Here is a 25,981-nt window from a genome sequence, read left to right on the forward strand (position 1 = left end):
CCAATTGGAGATGCCTGGGTTAAGGATAGAGGAAAACAAATATGACAAGAGCATGGCTGCCAGGGGGCCCTGAGCCCTTGACTGCAAGTCCCTTCTGAGACTGCAGTGCACTGGCTGTGCCTCATCTGGGATTGGGAGGGCAGCTTTCTTCCTTGAAACCTGCCGGGTAAAGAGCCTTTGTAACTGCTTATGGTCTGTCCAAAGATTACACAGGTTTTCTGGCCAGGAGGTGAATTCTTGACTCACTCCAAAGTTTATATTTTGCATGATTGTCCCCTTTTATATTCTGGTACTTTGCAGATTTAAAAATGCTTTCATGTTCGTTATTAAATTGAATCCTCACAAGATGTAACTCTAACCATTTTCATCAGAAGAAATATTTAAGGTTAAATGACTTACTCATGGCCACAATGCTAGGGGATAGTCAAAACACATCTAAAATAAAATTATTTTGACAAGTTCAATGCTTTTTTTTTTTGAGAATCTTCCACAATCTTCCACATATAGGCACAATATCTTCTCTTACATAAGGCAGCATATAATATTCAGGAAACAAATACCATGAATAAAATGCTTTGGATTCAGATTCTTAAAGTAAAATCTGGATTGAATATTTATCTTTCCCTTTACTTTTAGTCCTTTGAGTTTTATTTAGGTTGAGTCCCACCTGCTCAGAGCAGCTATTTCACTTACTAGATAATAGAAGCACTGAAGAGTCTCCAGTGGCTTTCTAAAGGCCCCTAGCAAGATGAGATCAGACATAAGGTATTATTAATAAAATTCCTTACATTTGAATTACCAGCCTGACTTTCAGTACCCATACCATTTGGGGAAAATCATGATGTTGAATTTGAGGCATACAGGATAAAGAGACTGTATGTTAATTATCAAAGCTTTAAGTATCTCATTGTAAAATATCAGATTTCAATACACATCAACCTGTGTTGTTTTTAACCTACAGTGAACTTTGGTGTGTGTCAGAAAGCTAGCTTGTATGTCCCTGGAACCCATATTTCCAAGAGGGATATGACTCAGGTCTGGGAGCTCTCTCTACTCATGGTACATTAACAGCAAGTGAGGGAACACTGAGTCTTATTTCAAGCCAGGAGAAAGTAATGCTGATATCTGCTTATCCAATTTTACTCATAACACCAGGAAACAAGAATAATATGAGTAAACGTAAGACATGGCTTATTCCGGAGGCCTCCATGTTCTTCATAAAGATTACATCTAGAAAATAAAGTGGATTCTTATTATGAAATAATGAAACAAGTTTTTTACTATCAGGAAGAAATAGAGATTAAAAGTTAGTTCTTAAAAATTAATCAATGATAAAAAATTATCACTATGTGTTGAGCAATAAATACATTTATTCCTTTGATTAAGTAATTTTAATTTCCTGCAACCTCTACAATGAAATGATTAAAATGAGAACAAATTTATATACATAGATTTTTAATTCAGTGTAATTTATAAAATTAAAGAAATGGAAGAAACTTAAACGTCCAATAAATAAAAGGAGAGTAATTACACAGCTTATGATATGTTTATAGAAGGGAATGTTAATAATCATTAAAATGACCTATTCAAATAATTTTCAAGACATGAAGAAATTGTATATATATAAAGTTAATTGATGAAGCCATTTTTATTATATATGCATGTATATGTGTAATAGATTATAGTAAGGTTGATTTTCTTGCTTAAGTTCCCATATTCTCTACAATGGCTCTTTATTGCTTTTATAATCAGAAAAAAAAATAAGTTAAAACATGATATTTCAAAACATTTAAGATTTGCTGTGTCTTAGATGCACAATACTTATTTCCTTACACTTTGTCTTTTATCATTTCAGTGAAAGCTTACGATTATAAAACAAACTTTTCTCTCAGAATACCATTTCTCAATCATCTCTTTTTTGAAGACCAACCAGAACTTGTTTTTTCAAACCAATCTGCTCTATGTTTACTGATCCACTTCAGTCTACACTCTCCTTCTCTCTATCCACTTCTCCCTTCCTAGAGTCAGTCAGTCTCTCTCTCTCATTCGTTCTCTCTCTCTCTCTCTCTCTCTCTCTCTCTCTCTCACTGAACTTTCTCATTCACCTTGCTGAACTCTTGTATGTGATATTAATCTCTTTTTTTATACCATAAAATTTATGGAAAATCTGGTATAATAACCAGGAACTCACCATCAAGTCAACACATTAGTTAGTCCTTTCTGCACCAGGATGGCAGTCAGGCAATGCTACTTTGTGTTTTAATGACTCAGACCCACATTGTTAATTACACACATAGTTACTGACATATTTATTTGTTTTCATCTTCCCTATATTGTTAAATTATAAGAAGGTAGTTAGATTCTCTTTATTTCCTTTCCTCAGTATTTTTTCTAAATGATTCAAAGTGATAGAATACTTTAAAGAGGTGATCATAGGAGTTCTAGATAGGGAGAGAATTTAAGGTGGTACATTTGAGAAGTCTGGAGGGGAAGAGAACGTTAACTCTGGGAAAGGACTGGAAGTTCTGGAGATCAGTGGGCTAGAAGATGGCCTAGGACTAGAGCATCAACCAGGGAAATACTAAGACCTCTTCGGGATGACTGACTGCCTGAGTGATCTAGGACAGGGAGAGCCAAGGTGCTTAGATACTTAAGCATCTTAAAGAATCTTGAGCCTCAAATCGGACAAGGAAATAACATAACACAGCCACGAATGGTGAGATAGCAGGCACTTAGTGGTATAAACACAGAGATAAATCAATCATGAGAGAGAGACCACTCCGCCCGTGGACATGTCTTAAAACTGTACTTTTGTATACCCTGCCCATCAGGAGGGATGAGATGCAGTCCAGAACTAAAATTATTTTAAAGAAAGCAAAGACATTTAATTTCTCATAACATGTGCATTTCTTGTTGAAAGTTCATACCTATGACAGAGGACAGCCCAATATTCTTTGTAGCTTCAAATGTTTTTATTCATTAGCAGTAAGCAGTTGCCACTGATTGCTCTGAGGAGGTCTATGGGAAAGACAATTATAATATCCTTACACAGAGCTTTACAAAGCAAAAAAATACTTTCACAAACCATTTGCTCCTCATAATAGGTTTGTCAGAAAATGAGAGGTTATTATCGACATTTTCTATCACGAGAATGAGAACCAGAGTGGTTAATATGACTTGCAAATGTTAACACAGCAGATGCCGAAAAATGACAGAAACCCAAGGCTTTGGGACCCCATCTTTCTCTACAGATACAAGCATAGGAATACCACAGTTCCATCTTCTCCTGATTTAACTGAGGACAGACAGACAACATGGAGACAGAGAACTATTTTTTCTATATATGATTTATGTCTGATTTTCTTTCTTACTCGCTTTGAAGACCAAGAGTAGGGATGGAGTTCCAGAAGCTAAATGCAAATAAGAGACACAGAAATAGTCCAACAACAAAGTTTCAGAAGGCAAGTTTAAGAAACAGATGGGCAGACTGAAGTATGTATGTGAAGAGATTGTGCAGGGAGGTGATAGGCAGATAAAATTTAGAGCCTAAAAAAAAAATCTCGAAGGAGCTGGGACATAAATGACGTTTTCAGTTCTAGGCAAGCCAGTCCATGGCACGACCTGACCCACAACTTTTCCAAGATTCAGTTTTTTAACCTGGAACACAGACTAATAATAACCCATCCTATGATATTTCTCCACAGTTAATGAGAAAATGAACATAAACAACAAAACACAAAATTGTAAATTATAAAACACTTTACAAATGAGAGTTAATTATTTCCTGTCTGTTCATACACAGAATTTTAGAAAAAGTATAAACACTTTAGGTAGGACAAGCATAACCTAAGGGAAAGAACGCATCGAAATGCTAATTTCCAAATTGAAATTTTTGGAGCCGCGTATTTGTAGATAGCCTAAAATCCCTTCAAAATTAGCTAGAATGCATTTAGTTACTTTTAAAAACCTCGTATTGAGTTGTTATTAATTTATTATAGATGAGGCAATGTTTTCCTTTCAAAAAGTTCTTTTCTCCATTGTGCCAAAAGCAGCAGTATGAAATTTAGAGTGTTTTATATTCCATAGAATATGCATAGCAATATCAATAATAAATAGCATTTTCCACAGTATAGAGTGTGAGCCTCTCGCTCAGAGAGCACAGTCACTCACTCTTGTTGAACTAAAAATATCTCGGTGACAAATTTCAGGAAAGAAAGAAAAAAAAGAGAATTCTACATTCATTACCCAAGGGTAGAACTTTCCCTGAATGGTGCACAGTGCCTTTGTTATTCTCTCTCAATAATGCTGATCATTAAAACCCCAACATATTTTAGCATATATTGCTATGAACCCCCCCTTCCCTAATGCAGTATGTCTTTAATTTTCATAATAGAACGATTTTCCCATGCCAAGCATTTCTACTAATTTTTCAAGAAAAATCTTGAACAGCCCTGATAACAAAAGACACAACTTTATTAATAAGATAAAATGCTTGTGTATTAATAAATGCACCAAATATTTTAAAAACCTTGGTGAATTTCTGCATATAGATAACATCTCTATAATCAGTGTGCTGAGTGTCTGTTCCCATAGGGTTTTCTGAGCACAGAAATAAGCTAAGTGGATTACAATCTCAATGGCATATTTCCATAGCACTTTGGCCTTTTCACAGAAATAATCAAAGAAAAAGGAAATTAATAAGAGACCAAAGGACACTGAATCATGAAGCTAAAGGAAACCTAACTGATGAACCAATCAGAAAAAGACTGTTTTGTCTATAAACTTAAGAGTTAGATAACATCTAATGAGTCTAAGATGTAATGAATATAGAATTATAATTTCTTTATTACCATTTATGTAACTCATGTGGTATTGATCATTTAAAATTAGATTATCAAAATAAACTAAATCCTGTAGATTTTAATCTGAATTTGAAGGGATATTATATGAGATTTTAATAGCAGGTGAAGAAAAATGTATCTTTGGGACAATAAAGAAATTAAGTGCTTCAAATCCCATAACCTTTAAATCCTGTATGAAAATCTACTGGTTGAGCATGGTTGCTAGAGCAGATAAAATCAACACAATGAGCTCTCCAGATAGGTTTTAAATATTTGAGCTAGGAAAAGAAAGGCATAAAGTCATGTAACTGTAACCAAAAGAATTAGAGGTTACACAATTCATATAATGAAGAGATGTCATTGTGGTGAAAGCAAATTAGCACTTAAAACATTGAGGTTCAAGTCTTAGCAATTCATTTAATGGGTGACCTTGAAAAAGTCCTTTTATTTGAACTTCAGTTTCCCAACTTTATGAAAGGGAGATAAATACTACACTGTCTATTCAAGAATGTCATTGTCGAGATGACCTCAGAAAGTACATAGGAAATTTCATTGCAAATAAATAGTTATATATGCAAATATACATATTGAGAGAAAGAAAGATATTAGTAGTAATCTCATACATATGTTTTGTGTGTCTAATAGTAAAAATTAGCTATTTTTATTTCTAAATTAATTCTTATTTCCTAATTGATTTAATTCCACTCATGTCTTGTGAAGTTTCCAAGAATTAGATAAGGGGGGTTATGTAAGCTATCTCTCTGATAGAGAAAAATACATTCGAAGCAGCTTCACTTGTTACTTTAGTGCCAATCCGTTTAAAATTACATATACCGGGTTTGTCTTATTCAAAAATTAGGCCACAATCTTTCTATTTGTTAGCACATGCTGAATTTTTTTAAAAAAATGAAAAAATTCTGAATGTTGGTGGGCAGAAGAACATATATTGGCCAAAAGGACAAAAAAAAAGAGAGGAAGGAAGGAAGGAGGGAAGGAAGGAGGGAGGGAGGAGGGAGGAGGGAGGAGGAGGAGGGGAGGAGGGAGGGAGGAAGGAAGGAAGGAAGGAAGAAACTCTGCAATAATTGTCTAAACTTAAAGTCTCTACTATCATGAATATAAAACCAGATAATGCCTGTCTTCATCGACATACAACTTTTCTGTTACTGTCTAGAAAATTACTTGCCATTCTAGGCTATTTATGTGTTTGAATATAAATCTAGCTGGTTCATTTATTCATCAAAGAGTTCATTTACTTGTTTTCCAAAAGTTAATTTCTGATATTCCTTTATAAATATTCTTTTCCCTTTTTTTTTTCACCTGCTAATGCCAAAATGTGACATAATCCTTACTCCTCTGGTTCTATAATGTAATATATACTGCCCATCAACAAATACTGCATACTCTGCACAGAGTATATCTAGAACTAACCTCTTGTTACCACTTCCACTGCCACCACATGGCCCAAGCTATCATCATCTCTCACCTAGATTTTACAACAGCTCTGTGTAAAAGACTATCCTTTCTTCTTGTTTCTTTACAGTATGTTCTCAATTCATCGTCAGAATGAACCTCCACTGTTCTCTTTCTTCATTCTCTTCTGTATTTTAATTGTTTTACTCAGCATTTATCACTACATGGTCTTTATCTATCTTATTTATTACCAGTCACTTCCTCCCCTTTTAGAATATAAGCTCCAGTGAGGGAAGAAATGTGTGTCTATTTTTGTTGTTGTACCCCACCAGCAGCTAGAAAAGTACCAGACACAAAGATGTCTTCAAGGAATAAGGATTGAAAGAATAAGTTGTTTCAGATAATGGAAGGGAAAAATAAATGGCCTAATTTCCTGGATCTGGGAACATCAAAGGGGCAATTCTCCTTGTATGTGGAGCAAATATTCAATGGGGAGACTTGAGGAAAGAACCTGCATATAAATTACTTTTGGGAAAATGTATAGAGAAATGGAAACCACATTCATTTATAATATTTAACTTTTAAATCCTCGTCAATGCATACGTTCTGTACACATGAATTTACCAGAGATTTTGTTGGAAAGCATGTAGAGTGATATGTTATAGTTTTTGCTTCTACCTTAGTCCAGCCTCACAGGTCAAGGAACGATATTTGATTGGTAGATATGAGACAGCATTGCCTCCATTCTGACTCCAAATGTGGGTTTTCTGACCTATATGATCAAAACAATCTCAGATTCTTTATCAGTAAAATGAAGATTCCATTGCCAGAGTTATCACCTCACAGAAGAGTGCAAATATGAATGTATATGCTCTTTATGTAGATGGGTGCCATATCTAAAAGTAAGAAGGTAACAATAGGTTTATCTTTCAGTATAGATCTCCCACCCCAACCATAGGAACGAAAGCGTTCCTATGAAACTTTTTGTAAGCTGAAATGACGGGAAGTGAAAAAGCGATTACCATTAATTCATAAGGAAAATTTTTTGAGCATTCCCAGACCTAAAATTCTATGCAAGTACAATGTTTTTATTTCATTCACCATCATCAAAAAACTTAATTCAGTCCAGTTTTACGCTAAGGGTAACACTCTTACAAGTTCTCTTAAGCTTTTCTGATATCTTAGGACACATATCGCTAACATGCACAAAATAAATCGAGATAAAGCACACATGCTCACCCGGTTCAGAGTTGTGGTGGCCTGATGCAGAGATGCTGAGTGTGGTTCCCACGGAAGAAGATTGGCGGGGCCACTCTCGCTTCTCTGGTTCACGCTGCCTCTAGATCAGCTCACTGCAAAACAAATGTTGAATGCAATTTTTGCTTTTGGCTGTTTTTTTAGAAAAGCAAAAATCCTCTTTGGATTTCGGTTAGCGAAAACAGGTACTAATGCAGGTCTTTCGTAAAAGTGCAGTAGCTTAACGCAAATTTTGGAAAATCAGGGGATACCTGTATTAGAATAGTGGATAAGAGCACACACTATGAAGCCAGTTTTCTGAGTGTCTCCACTGTGAGTGGACTTGACCGAGTTACTTAACTTTTTGCATTTCGGTTTTCTCCCCTCCATTACAGATAATTGTAATAGCGCCCCCATGGGGCCACTGTGAGGATGACACAGGTGAATATGTATAAACAGATTACAGCAGGTGATGCATACTAAGTGTTCTACAAATTTAGAAGCTATTTGAGAAATATGATTTTAAACAATGATTTCTGTCTATAATAGAGAGATTAGAAACCAAACAGTAGATGTTCTTATCTGCAAACAGCTTGTAATCCACGGTGCAAGACTATCCTCATTTCCTTGGGTGGTGGTGGTAGGGATGATTCCTACCTAAGTGTACAGTCACCCCTCCGTATCAGTGGGAGATTGGTTCCAGCATCCTAAGATCCCCGAATCTGTGGATGCTCAAGTCCCTTTTTAAAAATGGCATAGTATTTGCATATAACCTGCACATATCCTCTTGCATACTTTAAATCATCTCTAGAGTACTTCTAATATTTAATGTAATATAAATGCTATGTAAATATTTGTTATACTGTATTGTTTAGGGAATAATGACAAGGCCAAAAGGTACATACATGTTCAGTACAGACTTAACCATTATACACCTAACTACATAGCACATGTCAGCGACAATGTGACATTTTTTCTGAATACTTTTGATCAGCAATTGATTGAACCTGTGGATGTAGAACCTGTAGGTATGAAGAGCTTACTGCGCATTGAAGCAGAGGATGTAATCAAACCAACTGAAGAAAAAATGAAATAAAAAGCAATGGATCCAAAAGATGCTGGGCAATGAATAAAGATTTTAGTAGGAAAACAAAACAAAACACTACCCTGCAACTGTCTGGTAAGGAAATTACTAACTCTGACCAAAAACATATTCACTTTGGTATTTAAAAAACATAACTGATATAGCTGGCAATATGGATAAATAAGAATGATGCTTTTGAGTGTTTATTTTTACCCTTTCTGTAAAATCATACGGCATCACAGAAATCTGAGTCGTTTCATTATATAAGTAACTTGAGCTTTTTTACGTGAAGTACACACAGCAAACATGGGTAGTGGAACCTAGCCTCTCTCTTTCTTATTGAGAGGTAAATTGTAAATTGTCAAATGGGTAAAATACGAGCCTGAAAAATCACATTTTCAAAAGCACAGGTACTAGAGAAATCGGATTAAATGTGCCTCTTCACAGATTTCAAAAGAAATGGCTTGATTTTTTCCTTTTAATCTTGAGTTCCAGGCAATTTGGCAATTATGTGAAAGCACTCAGTTTGGAAGCCCGATGAGTATTTTATTTCAAGTTTGGAAATACTCTTCTACATAAATCTCACAATTTTCATATATCTGATAAAAAAAACACAAGAGACACGAGTTTCACAATAAGAAACATGAGTTTAAAAGTATAAAAACGCAGCAAAGTAAATGAAATCATGGTAATGTTTAAAAAAAAATCAGTTCAGAATATCCATAAGATTTTTTGAACCACTAGGAAAGACAGTAACACTCTTTCAAGGAGATCTATTGTAATCCAGGAATCAATCATCAACTTCCGAAAGATGAGTAAAGAAAGATCTGCTCCAGCAGGGACTGTGAGTCTGCTTGTCACAGTAAAAACTTGATTTTGGCATTCTTCTGCTTAAAATTCTTCAGTGGCCTCCACTACCTACAGAATAGGGTCTCTCTCCTTAGACTGGAACCTCGGTGTCTTCTCAAGCTCTCCCTCTGATTACTCCAGGGCCTCTTTGCCCAGATGTCGCTGGCATCAACGCTTACCACATGGAATACTTCTCTTAGTCTATTTTACCAAGTCTTTTTTATGCAACTTCAACACACTGACTTCCTCTGCCTGAAAGATATAGGGGTCCAGCCTCTAAACCAGCAAATATTATCATCATACATGTTTTTCCCTGATTAAATGCTTACGACTCTGCAAATGCTAAGCACAGTTATTGCTCTCTCTAATAAGACTGCCCTAACCTACATTTTCTAAACACTGTAGATTCTGGGGGATCTGACAGGACTCTGCACCTACTTCTAACCAGGTACATCGAGTAAATGGTAAATGTTCATTTATCTGCCATCATTGGAAGCATCTCTCCTTTAGAAAAAGTACTGTTTCTAATTTCATGTATATTTTAAGTTTACAAAAGTTGATGCATAGTAAGCACTCAAAATTGTTTGCTTTCCACCTGAGAAAAAAAACAATTTTTGAACCATAAAAATAAGTTTATATATGAAATCCGTGTTGCTTTTTTTGAAGCATTTCTTCTTGCTACAGACAAGAGTGGTATTTGAATTATGGTCTCCTCTTCAATGATTTTCATAATCAAGCATTTGGGTACAATTTTGTGGAAGTACCAATGAGTCTACTGGACTTACTTAATTGTAATATAATAGTTTATCCTACTGAAGGCACCTTACTTTTTGCTGATGTGATAATGACAGTCTATTATGAGTCCATTAGGGTATTCCTCACGGAACCAACACAGGAAAAAAAACACTGTAATTTGCAGATTAATGTTTGGTTATGAAACAAGACTTATTCTTCCTTCCAAATGATCCTATGCTTTTTAGTGTCTGTCATGGAGAATGGGACAACAGGGGAAGGACAAACATTATAGTAAAAGCATAAAATGCAGTCACAAGCAAAACTGAATTTATTCACAAGCTCAACTGGGAGCCTTTTCAGATCCAGCTGATATTGGTTCTCTCTACGTCTTTGTGGCATGTCCTTTTCTAGATTAAATTTCTAGAGCTTCCCATGACCTCTTACACCTGATATGGACATTCACAGAAAAAGTATATGGAACTCAGTTTTCAATGAGTGCTAAAAATTTAGCCATAGGAAAAAAACATATTTATTATCTGAACAAATCCAACTCTCTTAAAATTAACACCCCCCCAAAAAAAGATGGTTTCCACTAAAACCAATTTAGTTTGCATTTTGAGTTCTGCATTGTATAAAGATGGCCTGATGAAGATTTCTGACATACAACAATCTTTAAAAAAAAAAAAATCATTAATTGAACCAGAACAGCATAGTATGTAGTCTCTCATAGGCAGCATCAGGAGGAAGGCCCAGTTCCTCAGCTCACCAGAAAATATAAAAATATCTGTCTTCATGTTCACACTGTCCAACAAATAACACACAGACTTTGTTTTCCTTATGTGGTTTCGGCTACTGAGAACATTATCTACCTATCTCAATTCTATTTTCTTCATGGCCAACCTAAATTCTTTTTTGCTCTGTGGAAGTTTCCCAGACAAACCCAGACCTGACTCATCTCTCTTTTCCTCAAAATATTTCAGGATTTAGAGATTATGTAACCTGACATCTAATTACATTTGTCATATTACAATTTTAAGCTCCTTGAGGGCAAGACGTAAATCTCAGTTTACTTACAAACTCTTCCATAATATATCAAACATTATGAACCACATAGAAGCTTGTAATAATATATGTACATGATGACTGTTTTTTGAGTACTGGGAATTAAGTTAATTGGTAGTAATCTAACTGCATGTGTTACTAATTCATGTGGCTGGGGATATTTTAATTTACTTTCAAAAGTGAGTTGAAACAGATTATATAATTAATTACATATGAAACAGTAAAGTTATAAGATAGACGTTGGCAACCACTTGGATAAATTTAGTTATTGAACTTGACATTGAATACAGATTCTGAATATCTGGCAAATAAAGAATATCAACATTGCTTTAAAAACTTCAAGCCTATCTTCAGAAGCAAACTATTTCGTCATGCTAAATTCCATAAAAATACAATATGTGGGTACTTATATTCTTTTCAATAAAACGTAGAACATTTTCAGTTAGACTTTTTAAAAGATGCCCTGAAAGAGTATTTATTTTAAACCATTTTTAACATCAAAAGTAATTAATGTCAATTGAATATTTCTTAAATCAAAATGGTAAAGAATGCCATCAAATCTTCAGGAAGCCAAGAGAACGTGGTTACTGTCTGCTGATTTCTAATAACCTACTACAGCACAAGCGTTGAGCTTAAAGCACTGACAGAGGTAGATAATACATCTGCCTTAGATTTGTTTTCCTTTCAATTATCTCAAACAAGCCTTTAAAAAGAGCAAAATTGCAGTCAATTTATGGATTAATTCTCTAATAAGTATTTGAATGCTTTGTGCTATTGATTAAATAGGAATCAAAATTATGGATAACAATTATTTAGGAGGAATTCTTTGAGAAAGTTTAAGAGTTTGGCTTGTATGTTTGCCCACATACATAGGAAGAATGCATTCTAAATATAAATTAAAATATGAAAAAGAGAGTAGCAAATGGAATAAAAATATATTAAGGTAAATTATAGCATGATCATACAGAAGGAATTTAAAGAATGCTTGGGTGAATGAACACTAGGAAATCTATTAATATAACTCTTCAAATAAATAACAACAAAAAGAAGTCATTCTAATAGATATAAAAAAGGATTTTTTTGTATAACTAAATATATACACACATATACATATACATATATGTGTGTATTATTATAATGGAAATTAAATATTTCCTTTATTTATATTTCAAAGTATTTACCCATATCACATATGATCATTAAAATGCAGAAAATATTCATTAATTTAAAAAAATAAGATTTAACACTTACTGTAGAAAAATAAAAGCATATTTAAAAAAGGAGAATTAAAAAATGCCCAAAATAGTCTATTGAAAAACAGAAAATATATAAATATATATGATAGTTATATTAAAACTTTTATATTTTTAATTAAATAAAATATATATGATAGTTATATTAAAGCTTTTATATTTTTAATTAAATAAAATAAGATTTAAATAATTTAAATAAAATTAAACTATATTTCTAAAATCTAAGTTAAATAAACTAGTGAAATAAAAATATTTTAAAATAAAGGAATTTAGAAATAATATCTAGTTATATATTAAAAATATATCAATACTTTCACTATAAGTGAGGAAAAATACAAAAATTCATCTTATTCAGATTCATAATGTAGATATAAAATCTACTACCTAAAAAACCCTAACAAGAAATGTGAAAAAACCTATGATTCATATTTTTTAATAAAAAAGAAGATATATAAATATTAAGTTGTTATAGCAGATATTAAGTTCAAGAAATTGGGAGTGCATTGTGTCAGAATTTGACTGGTAAAAATTGATATCAGTGGAACAGAATAATAATACCCAAGGTAAGCTGAGATGTCAGTAACATTTTTAATAAATTGAAGGTGGCATTTAAATTCATTGATGAAAGTTTGTTGTGCTTATTAAATGAGACTGAGGATTCTGGTTTAGCATTTTGGGGAAAAAAGTTAATTTTCAGACCATTATTCAGATCAAATTAAACTGCGTTAATTTTCTATCTAAATGGGAAAAATTTAAGCCAGATAGTGCCGAGGTTATAATCAACTCTCTCTAACTCAGATTTGATACTTCCCTTTCTTGATGTTGAGTGACAATTATCAAAAAGGAAATCTATTATACAAAACAATGAAATGGATGTACTTGGGTAGAAATCTAAACCATACAGCCAATAAATTTAGGGGAACGCATAAAGGTCCCTGAAGTATTATGAAGAATCAGAGATTGTATAGAGTCAAAAGAGACTATTTTAATTGTGGTAAATACGAGTGTGAAATAAGCCAAACGCACAACCAGATTATGACATTACAGAGAGAAATGACTAATGGGAAATAAATGAATGAATGAATGAATGAATGAATGAAATAAAACTCTGAAATAGAGCAAAACATGAGCCAACTCACTCTTCCTTAAAGGGACATCTGGAGAGGAATCTGTGGGAGACTAGGGTAGCACACATTGGAGGAATGAACTTGGTCTGGACATAAAAAATAAATTGAGGCAAGCCTGTAGAAACAGAACCTTCTTCTATTCTGCAGAGCTGTTTTTCCTTGCCCTGCATTTGGTCATAATCATGCGAATCACCATGTTTGTGGATGATGCTACCTTACTGTGATACACACTGCTGTGGCCTCTGCATGGAAATCCTAGACATATGAGTCATCATCACAGCTCACAATGTGCTAGGATCCTGGGACTGGAAAGAGAAGAATTTTAAAGCTACAAAAGAATATCTTTAGCAATGTTAAGAAGCAGAGCATTTATATTAGGCAAAGAGATACTGACTTGTTTTAAAAGGGTTAGGGAAATGAATGATACTGAGCTTTAGGGAAAAAAAATCTAGCTTCATTGAGGAGAATGAATTGGAGGGAGCAAGATTATGAAAGAAAAGAGAGCAATTAAGAGAGTACCACACTAATTTAAGTGAAAGTTAATATTACTTCTGCTAATAACAGTGGAAAAGGCCATGAGGGGTATAGACATTGACATGGATACAGACAACGCTACAGATATAATTAGATGTGGATGTAGATATAAATATAGATATGAATATGGATATAGATACAGTATTTGAAGCTGAGGTGGCTATATTTTATTTATTTAAATTTTTTTTTTACTTTTCAATTATAGTTGACATGCAATATTATATTATTTTCAGGTGTAAAACATGGTGATTGGACATTTATCTTATGAAGCAATTATCTTATGAAGCAATTATCCCAATAAATCTAGTATCCATCTGACACCATACACAGTTATTACAATGTTGTTGACTATCTTCCTTGCTATACTTTACATCTCCATGACTTTTTGTAACTGCCAATTGGTACTTCTTAATCCCTTCTCCCTTTTCACCGCCTCCCAACACCCCTCCTATCCAGCAACCATCAAAATGTTCTCTGTATCTATGAGTTTGTTTCTGTTTTGTTAATTTTGTTCTTTAGATTCCACGTGTAAGTTTCTTAATCCGCTCAGCACAACACCCTCTAGGCCCACCCATGTTGCTGCAGATGGCAAGATTTCATTCTTTTTATAGCTGAGAAGTATTCCATTGTATATATCTACCACCTCATCTTTATCCACTCATTTATTGATGGGAGGTAGCTATATTTTAGTCTTCATTTCAGTCAGGTCCTCAACTGCATTTGACATAGATGATCACACCCTCCCAAGTCCTTGAAACATTTCCTTTGTTTGGCTTCTCTTTATTATCCTCCTATTCCACAAGCCATTCCTTTCCAATTGCTAGCTGGTCCTTCCTCCTCAACATTATCTCTAAAACGTGGAATGCCTTGGTTCTTTTCTCTTTGCTATCTAAACTTAATCTCCAGGAGATCACACAAAGTTCCTTAGAGTTAAATAGCATCTACAAAAGTGCTTTTTAAACTCCTCTTTCAATCATTTTTTATTGGTGATGAAATAGTTTTTCTTGTTTTTACAAGGTCTATTACAAAGTGATGCTTTTGTTACCACACCTGATTACCATGTGATCTTAATGGCACCCAGTTACACAGTCTCTAAGTAGTTACTCTCAACTTTGACACTCCTGGGGGTGCCTTCCAGTTAACAGTTCGCACGATGACACTGGCTAAAAACTGCACTTTGAGTAGCACTGATCTATATAACAATTCTCTCATTTCCAGTCCTAATCTTGCCCTTAGCTCCAGATCCATATTGTCTAATCAACTTCTCTAGTTAGATGTCTAATTTATATTTTTAATATAACATGCACGATACAGAGCTCTTGACTCCCTCAAACTTATAGTTCCCAAAATGCTCCATCTTAGTAAAGGGCATTAATGTTCACCCATTGCTCTAGCCAAAATGTTTAAAATCATATTTTATCCTTCTTTTTCTCTCATATTTCATCATAAACCTATGCATTGACTATACCTTCCAAATACATTCTGAATCTGACCTCTCATCAACACCCCACCGCTATGAACACAGTTCAAGCCACCTTATTATCCTTCACAAACACTGGGGCAATGACTTCCTAAACTGACTTCTAATTCTCTTTCTGTCTGCTGTCAGAACTCAGAAATATGTTTAAAACTTAAATTATATAATTTCCCTGACTTGCTCCACAGAACTCAGAAATATGTTTAAAACTTAAATTATATAATTTCCCTGACTTGCTCCAAACTCTGATGGCTTCCCATTACACATGGGACAAAATATGAAATCTTTATTTACCGTGTCCTAAAATGCCCTATTTTATCTTACCTTTAACTAGCTCTCTGTCTTTTTTCTCACATTCAGTTTCAGAGCTCATTGTTGTCCCTAAAACATCCCTACAATATTCCCCAAGGGGCACTGCACTTATTATTTACTTTATCTGGAATATTCTTATTTTTTGTACGGTTCATTCTTTCAACTAATATAAATCTCTCCTAAATAGTCATTATCTTTAAAAATATTTCTAACGATCCTTTCTAATAGTGAACCTTCATCATCTCTTTCCCTTATCCACCTTATTTTCCTCTCTAGCACTAATCGATGCCTTGTTAAACATTTCAGTATGTGCGATTTTCTTCTTCTTAACTGTTTCCTCCTACCGGAATATAAATTATTTGGTAGTGGTGACTATGTCTTGCATTCTGTTGCACTGTCATTCTTGAAAGGGTGTCTGGCATATAGTGTTAAATAAATATTTGTTAAATATTGACACATATTGTTAACATAAAGGGGGCTTAAGCACGCTTAAATATGAAGTCTCTAATGAGAAGGGATACTAGAGAAAAGCTGAATCAAAATAAAAAAGAAAATAAATAAAAAGGAAGAGATTGTTGAGGAAACATGAGGGTTTAAGATCAAGAACAAAGTATTAGCTTTAGACATGAAGAAGTAATTCATCTATGATAACATAACAGTATAAAAGGAGAATGGGTGTAGAATATAGTGAGTTTGTAAGTGTTGTATAAGGATGTAAGATTTCTAATCTGATTGCGGTACCAACTTGTGCCCTTGTCGAAATTTTCTTCAAGTCACTGAGTCACCTGGATGTAGTCAAGTGAAAAGTGGAAAATTGAATTCATCCAGAATTAGGATTTTTCCAGGGCATTATGATAGTAAGGCAAAGGAGCAAGATGTGAAGATATTGGGAAAAATAGAGAATGACAAACCATTCACTGTATGCTTATTAGTAAAAGGTGCAGCAGTTTTATGGGTTGATTTTTGTCACCCCCACCTCCAAATTCTTATATGTTGAAACCCCCAGTACCTCAGAATGCGGCTGCATTTGGAGACAGGGTCTTTTAAAAGGCACTTAAGTTAAAATGAGTTCGTTAGAGTCGGCCCTAATCTAATATGATGGCTATCCTTGTAAGAAGAGGAAATTTGGACAGAGACACACACAGGGTAAAGACCATGTGAAGACACAAGAAGAAGACAGCTGTCTACAGGCCTCAGAAAAAAATCAACCCCGCAGACATCTTGATCTCAGACTGTTAGTCTCCAGAACTGTGAGAAGGTAAATCTCTGTTGTTTAAGTCACTCAGTCTCTTGTACTTTGTTATAACAGCCCTCACGAAATAATATAGGAGATTGAAAAAGAAAAAAAAAAAATCCAAAATGGGAAGGTCAACGTGCTGTGGATCCCTGAATACTGGAGACTCATCCTACTGGAAGTGAAAAATGAAATTCAGAGGTTGCTAAGAGGGAGCTTTCATTAGGATAACTGAGAATAGTTATCCTGAAGTAAGAATAGGGATAAGACTATGCTCATTGAAATGGGTGAATAAAGATAAAAATATCAGGAACTGTTCACATGGACCAATGACAACGCAAAGGGTGATGATGGGACTCGAGAGAGAAATTAGGAGCTAGCCGTCAAGTTCTTCATTAAGGATTTGCTCACAAGCTACTGAAACTGATGGCATTAGGCAACATATTGGTAAACGTGACTCTATAATGTTTAAATGTGTTGAGTATTCATAAATGACCTAAATAAATTCAAATAACAAATAAAACCCAGGTAAACAATACAATGAAAATCAAACAGTATGCTAAATATGTAACACACACACACACACACAAAACCCTCAAAATATAATTTAAAAAGTAGAAAGTAAAAATAGAAAATCAGAATTATACTCAAATTCCAAAAACATTTTTTAAACATACAAATGACTAATAAGCATAGGGAGGTTCAAAATCACTAGTAAAAATACAAATTAAAATAATAAAACACCTTTACTTCTATTTGTACTTTAAAAAATATATTTTATTTTCTTCAATGCAGTCAATTTTTCTTTTGTAGAAACTGAGTCAATCAAATTACTTTTTAACAAATATCTTTTAATACTACATTGAACTGGAAAAAAATTACCCACTTATTTTTTATTTATAGGTCACTTAAGTTTTTATTGACTGGAATCCTGCTCCTTTTGGATATTTGAATATAGCGGTTGGTTCCAAAATATCAGTGTCCTTAAGCGCCACCTGGGGAACATATTAAAATGCACGGCACCAAGCCCTTCTTCCGACTCTATGGTTTTTAGATGGAAAATTGTAACAAGGACCACTTTGAGAAGCACAGAGGTAGAGGACATGATAGATTGCGTAGGGCATGTAAGGATGCCAGCCTGGTCGTGCCATTTTTGTGGTGAAGATGGCATTCAGTAAAGGTGACGTAAAAACTGAAGGTGTGAGTATTCCAAGAGAAAAGGCTAAGAAACCAGCCATAGAGCCCAAGGTGTCAGTGTCATCAGGGCAGGGGACTCGGTGGAACGTCACCATCAATTAGCAGAGTATCTGGCAGAAATGCCAGCAGAAGAGAACAGTGACCATAAGCTCTTTGACAAATATGTTATAAACTGAAATTCTGTATGAGAACAACTGAAGTTAAAGCTTAAATACCAATTTTAAAAGTTACTTTAGAAGTATCTAAATGCTATGCAAGTTAACCTTCTGTTTGTATTTTGGGAAATATACATGGTGGTTGCCAGGGACTGGGAGGTAGAGAAAAGATGTAAAAACCAAATAGATAGACAGATGATAGATGATAGATAGATAGATAGATAGATAGATAGATAGATAGATAGATAGATAGATAGACAGACAGACAGACAGACAGACAGATAGAATGGATTCTATAGGAGAAATTTAAACATAGCTTGTTTTTTAAGCTTCTTCTTATACGCTGGAATGTTGCTGCCTAACACATCATCATTGTCATCGTTGTCATTATTATTATTACTTCCAACAAATATCTATTGAGGCTCTTCCACATTCAAGGCTATGTTTTAGACACTAGGGACACAGAATACAATGCATCCAAAGGCCCATGGCTCCATGGAGATCACTTTCTAGAATAGCAGACAAACAATAAACATAACAAGTGAATTAAGTGACTTATAGAGTATATTAGATGATACAAAATACTTTGGGGGGGGAACAAAAATAGAGCAAAATTAGAAGGGTTTAAAAGTGTGGGGTGGTGACTGGCATTTAAAGAAGATATAAATTGAATTTGATAAATTATTTTAGGGTTGCAAGGAAAGTAGGCATAACCAATTCTTCTGAGAAAAGGAAAATGAAGATTGTTAAGGGATGATTTAAAGATTGTATTTGGAGAGCCAGATAATCTTTAACATTAAAACCACTAAAAATAACATTTGTCAACGTCATCTTAATATTCATGATTGAAGATCAGATGCTGAAGAAACAGAATTCCAAGAGAACACTTTTAAAATAAGACTCTTTTGGTAAGAGATAAATTGTAAACTCAAAAAGGAGTTCAAAGGTTAATTAAGGACCCCGTGCATACTTATTATAAAATGATTAAGAACCACTTAAATTTTATCTTTTGGAAGGTTATTTTTTGGAGGACCCCTCTGGCTATAATTTCCTCTCCATTTCCTTTACAGTCTATGATCTAGATTACTGAGTGACTTGGCTGATATTAAAATGTGAATTGGAAGCATACTATTTTTATTTTCTTGGGGCCACACTTGCAATCTAAAATCTCTGGAATGGACATATTGCTATATTGGCAGGAATAGGATAAATGCGGGGATAGGGAAGAATTTAAACCTGCAACTGCAGTGAGTTACCAGAAGCAATGACTTTAGCTTGGAGGATTCTATAGTCTACACTGAACAGCAGTACTTAATGGGAAGCACACTGGGGTGAGAATGCAATGCCTGTTTCAGGTTCAAAATAAAATAATAAGTTTTCCAGAATTAAGTGAAGGTCAACCAGTCTTCTTGGTGCCACTGAATCTCCGTCATGCAGTTGCCTTTGTCTGGTGCTTCCCATTCCACATTGAAACTCACAACCACAACAGAGGTTTAGTGATATCTAAACCTTTTCAGGGTACTATGAGAAGGCTGGTGTGGATGGGTCTTAGTGAGCAAGGAGGAGAATGGTATGAATGTATCTAATACTCGCAACCTTTGCAAATCATGATAAAGTGTGTTTTTATTCCAAGTGTGGAAAAAACCATGAGCCATTTTAAGCAGAAGAGTGATTTGATGTGGTTCGCATAATCAATGAACACTTTTTTAAAAAAGACTCCTTTGGTAAGAGATAAATTCAAGTAAATTGTAAACTCAAAAAGGAGTTCAAAGGTTTATTAAGAACCCTGTGTGTGGGAGAGCAGCAGGCACAGGAGTGGTGAGATACTAGCAGTTGCAGCCGGGGGTGGAAGGCGGGGCAGTTGGTGGTGGTGATGGTGAAGCATTGGCAGCTTTCACAGGGCACTGGCAGTGTTGATGTGAGAAGGAGCAGAGCAGTACCATAGCTATATGTTGGAGGTGGATTTCATAGGACTTGCTGACTGGATATAGAGTGTAAAGAAAAGAGGTGAAATCGGTGAGGACCCCAGGTTTTTGCCAAGCATTTGAGTGGGTGATAATATTTCTCCTTATCACGGTCCATATGCCCCATGTCTTTTCAAATCTATTTCCTTTAAGTGCTCCTAACAGAGACAGGCAGACCTGGAATTTATTAGCTCCATGCCCTTGAGAAATTTACATAATCTTTCTGAGTTTCAGACCGATTTTTTATAAAATTCAAATATCAAGATATTACTTACAGGGTTTATAGAACTAAAGGTGGTGTGTGTGTGAGAGAGAGAGACAGACAGACAGACAGACAGACAAATTGTATGAAAAACATGTATTACTTTACTTGATAAAGTCCAGGGGCTCAATAAATGATAGCTGTAATTTTAAGTGTTGCTTGCTATTTTGTGAATTGTTGCTGTTATAGTCTAAGTCACTTTGGTGGTGCTTTACGTTTTCTATTATCCAGTGATTGCTGGCCTTTGTTATCTTATTTCTGATCATGTACACAAAAGTGTTTCTTTGCCCTGGAGTATCTTCCTTAATCATGGCAGAACTCAGAGGCATTCTGCTGGGTTTGCTAATACCTTCCAACGCCACATGCCCTAGATTTTTTTCTGTGCAAAATTGAAAAACAGCAGCTCACTCAGCAGGGGCAAGGAGCATCAGTTGATACGGTTCAATTCCAGGTAAAGGTCGATAAACCTACGTAGGATGGTTAAAATGAAACAAAACAAAAACAGTCTGTTGAGACTTCTGGGTAATTAGGAAAATATTGCAGTAAGGGAAGAGAAAAAAGAGATAAAAATACATTTACCTCAAATGATCCAAATCTGCAAGTGGATAAACAATTTTTTTAATTAAAGCTAAGCCTGTATAAAATGTTCAGCTAATACAGATGAGTATGAAATTAAGAATCCTCTATCCTTAGCCCACCCTTGGAGGTAATTAATTTTCTGAATTTCTGTTTTCATTCTTCTGATGATTTTCTACATGTTTATTCACTTCATTTCTTAATGTTATCAGTTCAAGATCTACTTGTTTCTTCTCTGTTATGATTTTGATTACTTTCTTTTGTCTTCCTTTTTCTCCCCTCAACCACCTCCTATGTTTCATTATAATTTTACTTCTGTACATCTATTGGTCACACTTACTTATTTTTAAATCCATTAACCTTTAGACAGTGTAGTTGATTCCCTCTTTACAAAAGTAATTTAGCATCCCTACAATCATTTCTCTTCTTCCTTCTAATAACTAAACTCTTCAGCTATGCTACCATTACGTCCACAATTTAAAAGTTTATTTTCCACACTATAATTCTGCGTTAAATTTCAGTGTTTGTCTCTTATTTAACTTAAAGAATTGGAAAATCATTAAGTAGTGTTTATGATGTTACTATTATATAAATTTCATTTATTTCAAGCCACTAAGCTCATAGGAAACGAGAAGTAATCCTTTCATAGCAAAGTTATTCTCTAGAAAAAATTTTCCAAGTGTTAAGGTCAAATGTATTCTCCTTTCTCATCTCTATCATTTTCTCAAAATCATGTCACTTTTTGGTCTTCATATTTGAGCCATTACTCTCTTGTACAGTATTTTTTCCAAAGAGTTTCTAATTGCATTTGTTCTTGCTGAGAGATGAATTATCTGTATATCTCACCATTGTACTAAGATCATCCCGTTCTCTTAATCATATTATTTGTTGAAGAAGCAATGAGCTCAGAACCTGAGATTTATGTTCACTGTTCTCATCACCTGGAGTCCACTGTTTCTGGGATCTAATATCCTCTAAATTCCATATTTTTCTTTTCTTTTTCTTTTTTTTTTTTTCATCGTACATAGCAAAGGACTGTGGTGCACTGATGCTCATCTTCCATTAGTGGTAAGACGGCAGTTGTTGGTGTGGACTGAAATGTTGCCAAGCAGGAGATCTAGTTATATACTCAACGATATTTAGTTCTATTGTGCTCTGACTCCCACTCTTGTTCCCATGATATCCTCAAAGTGGTCACTGTCATATATCTTAATCTTATACCTGAATGTAATTAAATGTTAATTGTCGATAAGAAACGTGAACTTTCTCTTCCTCAATGGAGCTTCTTTAAGAATACAATTATAATAGAACTCAGTTTTGTATTGATTACACATAATGTAGTAGTTTCTTAATGTCTTTCCCTCTAACCTTAGCAAATCTCATAGGCAATTGCCCTTATCCTCAGTTTGCAGATGAAGAAATCAAAGCACAAAGATTTTCTCAACATCTCAAGGCATAACCAGGCCTAGAACCTAACCTCATAATCTACTCCGATGCACTTTCTACCTGACCACAGGCTCTTTTCTTGGTAACATGCTTTAAAAGTTGAAGATGTGGGGGGAAGGAAATAAACTTTAGTAATGACTCCTTAAATGGGTGGTAAATCAAATGCTGAAAAGAGAAATGCAATCAAGTAAGGTTTTTATGCGAGAATTTAGGAGAAGCTATTATATACAAAGTAATGTCGGGGTCTATGCTGTGAACTAAGATTTTATACGATGTTTCTACACTCCTGATTGTGAAATCTTTAATATAATATTCTCAAAATTATGTTTCAAGAAATATGTCTTCCATAGGATATGTGTGATAGATTGTTGTCTATGTCTATCACCACACACCAAAATTAACTCAAAATAGATTAAGGACCTGAATATAAGACCTGAAACAATAAAATGCATAGAAGAAAATGTAGAAACTAAACTCAAAGACCTTGGACTTAAAGAGGATTTTATGCATTTGACCTCAAAAGCAAGACAAGTAAAAGCTAAAATAAATAAATGGGACTGCATCAAACTAAAAAGCTTCTGCTCAGCAAAAGAAATCGTCAACAAGGTAAAGAGACAACCATACGAATGGAAAAATATATTTGCAAGCAACATCTCCGTAAGGGCCTAATATCCAAAATATACAAAGAACTCATACAACTCAATAACAACAAAAAAAAACAAACGCTCCAAATAAAAAATGGGCGAGGACCTAAACAGACACTTCTCCATAGAGGACATACAAATGGCCAACAAATATTTGAAAAGATGCTCAACATCGCTAGCTATTAGGGAAATGCAAATCAAAGCCACAATGAGATATCATCTCACACCTGTTAGAATAGCTATAATCAACAGGACAAGTAATAACAAATGTTGGAGAGGATGCAGAGAAAAAAGAACCCTCATACACTGCTGGTGGGACTGCAAATTGATACAGTCACTATGGAAAACAATATGGAAGTTCCTCAAAAAACTAAGAATTGATCTACCATATGGTTCAGCAATCCCTCTACTGGGTATTTATCCCAAAGACTTGAAAATCCATATCTGAAAAGATATTTGCACACCGATGCTCATAGCAGCATTATTCATAGTGGCCAAGACATGGAAGCAACAGAAGTGTCCTATGAAAGATGATTGGCTTAAGAAGCTATGGTACATATGTACAATGGAACATTATTCAGCCAAAGAAGAGATGAAATACTGCCATTTGCGACGACATTGATGGACCTTGAGATAATCATGCTAAGCGAAATAAGCCAGACAGAAAAAGTTGAAAATCACATGATATCACTTATATGTGGGATATAAACCTAAAAGCAACAAATGAGCAGGACAAACAAGCAGAGACTCATGGACATGGACCATAGTCTAGTGGTTACCAGAGGGAAGGGAGTAAAGGGAGGGGGGAGGTAGACGAGGTAAAGGGGGTCAAATATGTGGTGACAGAAAGAAATCAAACTATGAGAGGTCAATACACCATGTAAATATATATATGCCTTACTGTTAAAGTGTACAGCTGAAACTTACTGGATTTCGTTCATCGATGCCACCATAAAAAAAATAATATCAAAGTAAAAAAAAAAATTAAGAAAGAAAATCCTCAAATAAAAATGTTACTCCCAACAGGGTGTGTTTGAAAGAATAAGGATTATAAAGTCAAAATAAGTTAAGCAGTTTTGCTACTCCCAAACCTCCTAAAGTTACAAATATGTGCTAATGTGTATTACAAACCTCCAAGTGTTACCACGGGCAGTTAGTTCTTTAGAGCATCAAGCTAGGCTAGTGTGAAACCCACTTTGGGAAACATTATGTCACTTCCCACACCAAATAAGATAACTTCTTTGACATAAGGATAAAATGTCTTGACATGTTCAGGATTAGAAAACACAGAACATTCTCTATTCTCACCCATTAAAAAAAAAAAAAAAAAAAAAGGAGTTATCCTCCAGACTCCTGGAGCCTCCAGTATTAGTCTTCCAAGAGTATCCTTGCCTTTAACTGCAAACATAGAAACACTTGCTCCATTAAAATATTTCCCTCTTTAGACTTTGGCCTTATGTAGGTTATATAAAATCCTTTATATATATTTGCAGACAATAATTTTATTTCCTATTGATATAATTATCCAGCATTGACTTTCTAGTGTGTAGAGTCCAGGAAATGTTCATAAGGATGCAGAATTATCTGACTTCAGTAAACAGGTTTGAACTTAAAAATGGAAATTAGCAGTTAGAGTGGACTTGAGGGGCTTAGATGGAGGGCAAAGCATTTGTCTTTCAGGCAGGGAGGTAATTAATCAAATAATCTACTCTAGTGCCGGGGCACAGTGGGAGGTTAGTATCTGCTAACAGATGATCATAATTTAGAAAGTGAACAGCTTCGTTAGGTATTTACGTGTAGGATTTTGTGATATTAATTGAGAGTCATTTTTTGTTTGGTTTTTTTTTTTTTGATACTTAGGGGTAAAGTTATGTATGTCTCCAAAATTTAAATTAAAAAAAAAACACTTACAAAAAGATGCCATGTTTGCTCAGCAAGCAGGGCATATTCATTTTCTTTTCCTGTCTCAATGAGCCCCCCTAGTCTTCAAGGATTTCTGTGTTGAAGAAAGCAGCAGGTACATTCTACTAAAAAAGGAAAAAAAAAAAATCTTTCATAGCAAACCCTTCTAAGAGCAGGGGAAATGGTATCCCTATTATGGAGATGTTAAAAGAAGGCAAATAAGAGAATTTCCAACAAAAATTACAAAGTTTAAAATGCTTCCCTACATATGAGATTAAAGTGGATGATTAAACATTAAAGTATAGCAGCTTCTTAGGTCAAATAAGGATATTACTTCTCCAGTTCTGAAGTATGTATAAAAATAGTAGGAGATTATTATAGTATGATATAGTATAGTATAAAATAGAATGAATATGTATGACAATAGCATATAGGAGAACTGATTAAAAAGCACTGTGTTCCATGTCATATTGTGAGACTCAGACATTCTGCAAATTAAAATGAAACCACAAAAAATAATATTCACAGAAAAAGACTAGGCTTTAGAGAATATTATTTCATTTCTGTTATAACAATAATTTCTATTAAAATATTTTATGATTAGAAATACTAATTTACAGTTAGGTTGGTATTCAGATTATGCAAGTAATATACACTCACAAAACAAAAATAACAGAAAAT

At 34.4% G+C, this 25,981-nt stretch overlaps 1 long non-coding RNA gene across 1 annotated transcript in view; it reads right to left on the bottom strand.

The window, feature by feature from the left end:
- The window catches only part of LOC120586779 (uncharacterized), a 397,178-nt gene that overhangs the window by 41,187 nt on the left and 330,010 nt on the right, over positions 1-25,981 (bottom strand). The window contains exon 3 of the long non-coding RNA XR_005648799.1: positions 7,491-7,603. This is a non-coding gene — a long non-coding RNA (uncharacterized LOC120586779). The remainder of the gene's footprint in view (positions 1-7,490; positions 7,604-25,981) is intronic.

The sequence above is a fragment of the Pteropus medius genome, unplaced genomic scaffold (assembly GCF_902729225.1).
Source record: "Pteropus medius unplaced genomic scaffold, Ma_sr-lr_union100, whole genome shotgun sequence".
In the NCBI taxonomy this organism is placed as follows: domain Eukaryota; kingdom Metazoa; phylum Chordata; class Mammalia; order Chiroptera; family Pteropodidae; genus Pteropus; species Pteropus medius.